Source organism: Haliotis rubra, unplaced genomic scaffold (assembly GCF_003918875.1).
Source record: "Haliotis rubra isolate DU_JTF1 unplaced genomic scaffold, ASM391887v1 Scf6, whole genome shotgun sequence".
NCBI classification, from domain to species: Eukaryota; Metazoa; Mollusca; class Gastropoda; order Lepetellida; family Haliotidae; genus Haliotis; species Haliotis rubra.
Window position 1 is genome coordinate 5137545 of NW_025767301.1, and position 10226 is coordinate 5147770.

The window sequence follows — 10226 nt, forward strand, 5'->3', positions numbered from 1 at the left end:
CGTAGTGTTGCAATATACAAGTGCTTAGATGTATCTAATAATACTGATTAATAAAATTTATTTATGTATCCAGTCAAATGAATTGGTAGGACATGCTTACATTTTCGCAACATCTTGTTTCATCACCGAGTTTCAGAAAACAGTCCATGTACGCGTTAACTCTATTTTAAATTCCAGTGGAATCTGCTTAGGCAGCAAATCGAGATTAATATTCCCTTGAGTTGTATATACCTATTTGAACAAATGCACAGGCCACAAACTTTCTATTTATTGTTTGAATTGTTTACATTTCTAAAGGACCTACTGGAGAGGCAATTCCAGCCTAGTGCTCTGGTGAAATACCCATGAACCTTCAAAGAAAACGGGATGGGTTTTTACAAAAGATCCGTGGTATCAAGTGGAACATAATCGTAGTTCCTTGTGTACGTATATAGTGTATAGCTATATTCAACATTGTATGAAACTGTAATGATCTAGACAGTCAGCCGACGTGTGTCGTATTCTTGATGCAAAGCTTTTGTTACCCTCAATCAGCGTCAACAAGTCCAGCAGAAAGATTATAGCATATCTGCTCCTCCTGAATAATGTTATATGAAAGTTATTTCCATACATTCTATATCACATTATGTTTACACACATTCGATGTTCGTGTATAACTTGATGTTATAGGAGTTTAGAGAGACTTTGTTGCCTGCCCCATGAGCGTCTCCTTCGTATGATGTAGATTAACATAACCTAAGGGTTCTTGATTTGCTTTTTCACACACTTATTTGTGGGTTTTTCTTGATACACAATGCAGGACAGAAGTGGGAGGAACGTATTTGGTGGGAAACGTGGTTCGCCTTATGATTACCCCGGCCAAAGTTGACCGCCAGTTGTAATCAAGGCGGCAGACGACAATACTAAAATGGCGGCCAAGACACCTTTACTGCCGGCAAGTTTGATTAGGGGAGAGTGCCATTGTGTGAATTAAGCAAATACGCCAAGGGGGTCTAGTAATTCATTAGAAGCGGAAATAATTCACGGGTTTGTGTTAATAGGTAAAAGAGGATATTGTTTGATTTTGAACTTCAGCCAAGGTCAGCCATTTCAGATGGTTTTCTTGTTTGTTAGACATTTAGGTTCCCGTTGTTTGACGTTAATTGTTAATTATATTTACACAAATACTGCATGCATTCAATTATTTTTATGTCTTCATTAATGGTACTGGTTTAATGACACTCCAATTCTGAGACTTCCCCGGTACAAGGCCACCTGTTGTACAGTTCAAATAATGTAGGAGCAATTCCTATACGTTGTATGTATATGATCATGGACAGGGTTGTATACGGGCAGATGATGCAGTATTAGATTTTGTTCACACACAACCATCAGCTAGGTACCAGATTAGAATACAGTTCTTGATTTAATACTAAATTTTGTCTCTATATAGCAAAACATATTATATATGCTTTCGGCAGTCGGATTCACAACCACGGTTACACAGTACCAGTTCAGACACTCCACGCGTGGACGTTCACAAACACAGAGGCACTGTGTGAGTTCAGACACTTCATACATGGACGTTCTCAAACAATGACGCGGTGCAATAGTTCAGACACTTCATTCACGGCCATTCACAAACACAGACACACTGCAATAGTACAGACACTTCATATACGGACATTCACAGACACACTGCAATAGTTCAGACACTTCATCCACGGTCATTCACAGTCACAATGCAATAGTTCAGACACTTCATTCACGGCCATTCACAAACACAGACACACTGCAATAGTTCAGACACTTCATACAGGGGCTTTCAAAATCACAAACACACTGGAATAGTTCAGACACTTCATCCATGGCCATTCACAGACACACTGCAATAGTTCAGACACTTCATAACGGCCATTCACAAACACACTGTAATAGTTCAGACACTTCATACAGGGGCATTCAAAATCACAAACACACTGTAATAGTTCAGACACTTCATTCACGGACATTCACAGACACAATGCAGTAGTTCAGACACTTCATTCACGGCCACTCACAAACAGACACACTGCAATAGTTCAGACACTTCACACCAGGGGCATTCACAAACACACTGTAATAGTTCAGACACTTCATATACGGACATTCACAGACACACTGCAATAGTTCAGACACTCCATCCACGGCCATTCACAAACACACTGCAATAGTTCAGACACTTCATCCACGTTCATTCACAGACACACTGCAATAGTTCAGACACTTCATCCATGGCCATTCACAAACACAGCAATAGTTCAGATACTTCATCCACGGCCATTCACAGACACACTGCAATAGTTCAGACACTTCATCCACGTTCATTCACAGACACACTGCAATAGTTCAGACACTTCATAACGGCCATTCACAAACACACTGCAATAGTTCAGACACTTCATACAGGGGCATTCAAAATCACAAACACACTACAATAGCACAGACCCGTCATCCACAGCAAATCCCAAATGCACTGCAATAGTTCAGACACTTCATCCAAGGACGGGTTCAAACTCAGTCACTCCGCAATAGTTCAGACACTTCATACAGGGGCATTCAAAATCACAGACACACTACAATAGCACAGACACTTCATACACGGCCGGTCCCAAACACACTGCAATAGTTCAGACAGTTCATACGTGAGATCCACCTCCATACCGAAACACTTTAGAGACACACACAGCAATATTTCAGACACACCGTGGTCTACCTGAAAGATTTCGTAACAGCATTGTTTGCAGTACTAGTGGTCATCTGTTGAGGAAGGTTATGTGGGATGTGCCAATTCAATATAATTATCCCCAAGTGTACTGAAAGAAATGATCATCCTAAAATGCATGTAATTTGTTTGGTAAACACTTCCAATTCAATTAAATACTATATGTATTTTCCTTTTACTAATACCCTTCCCTTACTATGGATATTTTAGAATAGGTTTTGGGGACTTTCAAACAAGCCATTGTTGAAGAAGTTGTTGAAAAGGAGGGGCTCTTATATTTCTCAGATTCACCCAGCCGCCATATGGCAAACTGGAGATAAACAGTCCGTGTGTAATGATTACAGTGATCGAATAAATCTTTCGCTATTTGAAGCACTTGAGATTAAGATATGCTGACACAGAAATATGATCACACCATCATTGAGATGATATCACACATACACCTGTCCACGTTTTACACACATCAAAGCAGCTGACACCTTTCCTAATTATTCCTGATTGTGCGAATCATCAGGTGGGTATTAAACAAAGATTGTTATGGCCCGCCTGCTATCGTCACGGTAGCGTTCGATACCCACTTAAGACGAGCGGGTATGCGGAGACAATGGCCAGGGTCGCTCTTGGCACATTTATTCAACAGGAAGAGACTATTCACGAACTATTTCCCGTCAAGTGAAGCAAACAAGGGTACAATTAAGTAGAAAATGGACAGCGTGGCCAATTATACCTATTTACACATCGCCGTGTGAAATCTCTTTAGGTTAGCTAATCAGGTGAAAATGTTTGCTTGAAGAAGAGATTTGTGTTATTTTGTGGCGGGAGACAACAATACCTTGAAGCAGACGACATTGTGGCTCAGTGTTCGTGAGAAATAATGATAGAAGGTGTTCTTCTTAAAGACTGGGGCGGGAAGGGGGTGGGGTGCTAATCCTCCCAAGGGGCATGTGCCTGATGTCCCGGGGGTGAGGCAGACCCGGGAGATGAGGGGAGAGACACCTGTCCCACCTTTAACGGATTCTGCCATGTCTGCATGCATGGCCAAGACCTAACTACATGCATCCATATCCTTCCGGTTGGCAGATGACCTGTGACCTCTCACGACGAATTTGACCGATCTGGCACGAAGATCACATGTGAACATTTTCGCTTAATTTAATTCTCTTTATTCATGTTTCTTCGGCCCGTGAGAAGATATATTGCCGTCCACGTCTTCCTGTGATCACACAAGTGTCAAAACATGGCCTCTTTCAATAGTCAATTACGCAGCACGCTCACTGACGACATCCAGAAACAACCCACGAGGGCCTTCATAGGTCACACTGGGGCAAATACCACATTCTATTTTACAAAATAACAAAAAATATGCTTTTTACAAAAGGAATCATGCTGGTCGAGTGGGGATCTAAATGCCGTATCTGTTTGGCATTTATTAATTATCTGCTGAGTTTCTAATGCCCCGCATTCAGTCTTCAGGGGGCAGAAGAACACTTTGGCATGTCCCGTTCAAGTCTTTATTATGTGGAAAAGGATCACACAAAACGTCTACGGTCTGTGCAGACAATCCATAGAATTAAGTGTTTAGCGTGCACATCATCTTTTGAGATGGACACTGACACTCGATGACAATAGCTGTTTAAAAATCTATTTCGCCAATGACCCTTGTCACGGGTGGTCGAAATTATGGCTATTATTTTCTCATGCCGTTAACTGCACCTTGCGTGGGAGAAAACATCTCAGTGTCACCACAACGTCCGACAAACAGTCCGGTGACATCAACAACCTCTCATTCAGGGTGTCATGAAAATACTGAAACTTTTCTTGTCCGTTCAGTGCTCGTAATGGCAGGGCAAACAAACACTGGCATGTATCCAGCTTGTCACCTGTTGGACGCTTCTTGACAGATGACCACGAGTGACCGTCTGGACTAGTGTTTTGATTCCGCAAATAACGCATGTTTGGAAGTTGCAAAAATGAAAATACTTCTTTGAACGTGTTTTCTTAACATCTGATTGTACCGTTATAGAAACACAACGTCAGGTCGTCCGTGGGTAGCGTACATGACCTCTGACTCTAATGATGACGGAGTCGCAGAGTTCACCTGTCACCCTTGATGTATGACGTCAACAAACTTTGAAGCTGAATTCAAACCTTCATATTTGACGGTTTGAGTTGACGTATGTTAAATTCAGTTTAGTGAACGGTATTTCATTTACATCAGCATATCAGTCACGCGGGTCTTGTACGCCTACCACTTGGGGGGCGGAAAAATCCCAACCGCAGAAAATCCCATAGGACAAAATTTCTTTGGACAAAATTCCTTACCAAAATGACCAACAAGAGACAAAATCCGTTTTTATATGTTATTGCTACCCTTTTTCTCAAGTTACATTTAGCATGTTTTCATGACTGAAGCCAGTGAGATAAGTCGATTAGCATGTTTTCGTAACAGAGGCTAGTGGCTGCATTGACAAATTGTATAAATGTGTCTGTGATGATAACAGTTCCAAAATGGAAGTACTGAAGGGCAATAAGGAATGAGTTAAAATAGCATTAGATGGATTTTTGTAAACTAAGAAGGCTTCAAATAAGAGTAGTATTAGGTGGGAATGTTAAAGAAAAATTGCTTTAAAATGTCATACATCAATTAAGATGTACATAGATGCTGATGTTATAGAATGATGCTATAGATGATTACATTTACCGTGAAAATATGCCAGGATGATGCATTATGTTATGAGATGTTATTAGTTTTTATGATGAATACTGCTTATTTATGAGGAAAAGTAAAAATATCTATTTAAAAATAAATTGTCATTTTTCACACTGCTGGGATTTTGTCCGCAGTGTGCACTGTGCAGAGATTTTGTCCTATGGGATTTTGTCCGAGTGTGTTTTGTCCTGGATATTAAATGGTACGAACCGTGGATTCGACCCCCTGATCAGCCCCTCTAGTTGACTGAATATGCGAATACCAATATTACAGTAATTTTCGCGTATTTTGAACAGTGACATTTGTCATTTAGAATATCCTTTATCTGTACAAAATTGCATTTTCCTCAACATTTACAATATATTGTTTTCTGAACCTTAAACGCACACACTGCACGCCTCTCCCTCTGAACGGGATCATATTTTGTGACTTTCCATATGGCGGGGTGTCATTTCATCCAGCGTAAACACTTCACCTATGACATGATAACCCTTGTAATCTCTGCCAAGACGCCATCTGGCGTTCACAAACTCTTGAAAATACCCACAAAACACGATGAATATTTTCAGTGACGCACGCCATCTTGAACTAATAGCTCTTCATCTTAGAGCAATAACTCTTGCACAATATATTACGTCACGTGACTGGGTGATAACGTGGAACAGAGGGTGTGAGATATGGGATTCCGTTGTGTCAACAGAGTTCCCTGTGGACAGTGGTCAGCTCTGCTGCGTGACACGTGACACACGTCCATCACAGCCGAGACACTGTTCTTTACCATTGAAACAGATCTGGTTACGAGGTCATCAGATCTTCAGACACCCGAGATAATCATGTTACGTCACAGATGCTCGCGACTGAGTGACGCGTGTGTGATATAATCTTTTATTCCTCCACAGTGAAGAGTACAAAAAGAGAAGGCAACATTTATGCAGCTATTTCAGGATTTGGACTTTCATGGATATCAGAGCCGATTTAGTGATTCACATTTACTGATCAGCCAATGCTAAAGTCAAAATGAGTCACTGGAACAAAGCTTTGTACATCATGGTGATGTATTTTATGCACAGAGTGGAAAACTAAATGAAGTCCTCTTTGATCAGGTGAAAGTCGACACACGACAACAAACACTCAGTAAGTTCAGTTGGGTTCATGTTGTGAAGTTTCACACTGAATTCAATTGGCCGAACATTGATCTGGCGTATCCCCGGTTCGTCCCGAGATGCACCTGTGTATGGCTTCACAACTGTATCTTCAACGTCTTGCCGCTCACAAGTGAATGAATCCAAACACCCTGGTAAAATATTTTATCATCCTTTAATCAAAACGTTATCACCACCCCAACCCAAGTTTTGTAACTTTATACGTTTACCGACATACTGTCTATGTTTTTTGCCAACTGTTATGTTAAATGGAAAAGCATTAAACATACGGTTATTCCATGGTAATGTATTTGATATGTGAATCAAAACTGTGTTTCGGCGACTGTTTTCAGCCTACTAACCTTTTCAACAGTTTGTTTTTGTCAAGAACAAGATTTTTTGTCAAGAATAAGAATATTGAACAAACTTTATGGATAACAACTCCTTTATTTCGTGAGTACGGCGTTTCGAAACAGACTCTTGCACTGTTGTCAAGCAGGAATGTGACAAGAATCTGTATTGAAAGGTCGCACTCACGAAATAAAGAAATTATTATCCATAAAGTTTGTTCAATATTGTACTTTCGAACTTCTAAGAATGCTTGTTTCAGTAAATAACCCACCGGATCGTTTGACAGTGAAAGCACGGACGCTTTCAAAACGCACCACATGTACAGCACTATAATTTTATATTGACGGACATCGGTGATTTTCAGATATCAGTTGCAAGGAATCGGTTTCTGATTCTTTAAAGCTACGAAAATATATACTCATGCCAATAATGGTTGTCACCCCCTCCCCACCCCAACCCCCACACACACTTCCCCACCCCTCTCCAATTAAAAAAATTGAAGGGGGTGACAACCATTATTGGCATGAGTATATTTCGCCAAGGCATTAACAATAATTCTGATGAAAACATCGTATCCCATAATGTAAACTGAGTATTCCAAACACCACTAAAACCATAGCCATACAATATTATTGTAATTGTAGTTGATTAGCAATCCAATTGTTTTAGCAATACAATACGGATATAAATAAACAAGTCATATTTTAAAATATTGTCACCATTTTGCGGCATCAGTTGCATCCAATATTTTATTGTTTTCACATTCTGATTAACTGTCAGAAAATAATTCCCCCAATTCACCCCTTGCATCAATATTAAGGACTGGCCGCCTTATGCGTAGAACAGAATAGAATAAACATCAGGTTAAATATACGGCGAAATATGAAAAGAAAACCAACAGATTTCGTGCATCCAAACCTTCCATATCAACTTATGAAAATTAATCCATTAATCTACCAGCCTTTCACAACACTACAACTGTACTCTTATTAACGATACAAATGATATACCCATATACAATTTCCAGGTGTATTGTTTAGTTATGAGGGGCGGTGGGGCAGCCTAGTGGTTAAGGCGTTCACTCGTCACGCCTAAGACCCAGGTTTAATTCCTCACATAGACAAAATGTGTGAAGCCCTACTCTGGTGTCCCCGCTGTGATATATCTGGAATAAAAGCGGCGCAAACTAAACTCACTCACTCACTGTTTAGTCATGAAAGCAAGCACGTTAACAGTGCAAAGTCAACATTAGGTTGAAGCGCTCGTTAAATCTCTAGTGAGTTAAAATGTCCACTAACATCAAGGCAGGTTGCGCGAATCGACATCATTTCTTTACTGATTTAATTGTCACTTTGTGAAGAAGAGAAAAAAAGGTATATATATATATAAAAGTGTCGTTTTATTTTTAGAAATATGAAAATGATTTTATAGGCTTCCTCGGTGAACTTTAACAGTGAACCCATTCTTGGCGACATTTGCAGCAAGACCTGACGGTTGCTAGCCATCAGACAGTTATTGCTGCAGCTGCTGATGGTCATAATGTCAACAGCAGATCGTAATCACGGATGACGTCAATGATAATTCAATAACCAGAAACTTCTCTTTGACCCTGGTTCATCATCCAACCATAATGTTGCTTTGCGTCATAAAGCAACATTCCCATTTCATCAAAACCAGGTAATTGCTCATCAGAACATTTTACAGATAGGAAAGGGAGGCCAATATTGCATGTTAAAGCACCAAATCAAATGTACTACTTCCCCATGTTTAAGTGTGTCCCTAATGGAACCACCATACCACGCCACCTGGCGTCATGCACGCTATGTACGTTAACACCGAGTAATGGGTTTGACACGAGGCTTAAATAGCGTCATTTCTCTGATTAACAGCTATATATGTGTGAATAACGCGACATAGAAATGATATCTGCAACCTGTTTACAAATAATTCACAACTTTTCAACAAGTGTCATTTCCTTATCAACATAGAGTTACAGATAGACAAACATTTTCGGGGTACAAGTGCGGAAGTAATTTCTCCTTTTTTCAAATTCAAAACGATAATTTTTCAAGGCAATACTTGAATGATACGAAATGCGAGAAACGGTGCATGGTGACGGTGGAATCCCACCGCGCGCTGTATGGTACGTTGGGAATATTATTTTGTTCAATTTCTTTTTTATTTAATTTTTTATAAATTATCAAAAAGTTTGGGAAGAGTGTGTGGTGTTCTCGGTGCGAGTGTCACACCATTAGGATTATAAGCAGTAGGAACATCTGTGTAACACGGGATGTAGCTAATTTCATGTAACCTAGAAAACAGATATATATCTTTTTAGTGCATTTTGGGCCCTGGTCGTTTTATCTGGGGCTTTTCTTTCATTGCAAGGTGCGTGTGGTCTTCTTAGCCATGTGATATGTCACCAATATGAATTATTACACGTGTGTATTTAATACACTGTCACTTATGTACGAATCGAGTATGACTAAAATAACTAAAGATGATGAACTCATCTGAAAACAGGTAAAAGATCCGTACAGATTCACACCAGAAAATACTATTAAAATAGGCAGTTGAACGTATACATTGTCATGCCACACGATTAAGTAATGTTCAAAAGATGCAGTTTTCACAATTCTCTGTTTGATTGGCACTAAAGCACAGATACAGCTTTTTGGGGATAAGCGGGAAGAAACATGAAACTAAAAATATGAAACAATTTTTCGAGGTCATGTTATGTTATCACCAAATCAACTCTAAATCGGGAGCGTCACGATACGTCCACCGAGATTTTGATATGTACTCCTAATTCATAGGCAACAAAGATGCTTTCAGTGCTTTACCATCTTTTAAATTTTAAACTGTCACGGTTATTAGAAATCTCATCCTTCACCGCTAATTAAATAATTAAAAGCACTCCATCTTTAATCCTCGTGCCTTCTAATATGTCCGAGCACTCGTATGTCAGATTGACAATCTTCGTATGCTAAAACACTAACCGGCTGACCACGCGCGCGTTATTAAGACCAGCTCTGTCCGAAGGGCAGTGGGTGGCCAATTACTGACCAATAAGTGCAGTGTTAGTCGCAGACCAGGAACTGATAATGCAACTCATGGTTCCAATAAACTCATTTGCTGTGATTTGGCACAATTAGAACGTTGGCGGCAGTACATCAGATCAAGCCGGAAGTGAGCTCCGGCTTCCTGAGTCTCCAGTCAAAATATACACGGCAGCCACCGCCGGGAATCTTACATCTTTAAAAACAATTTATTGTATTTC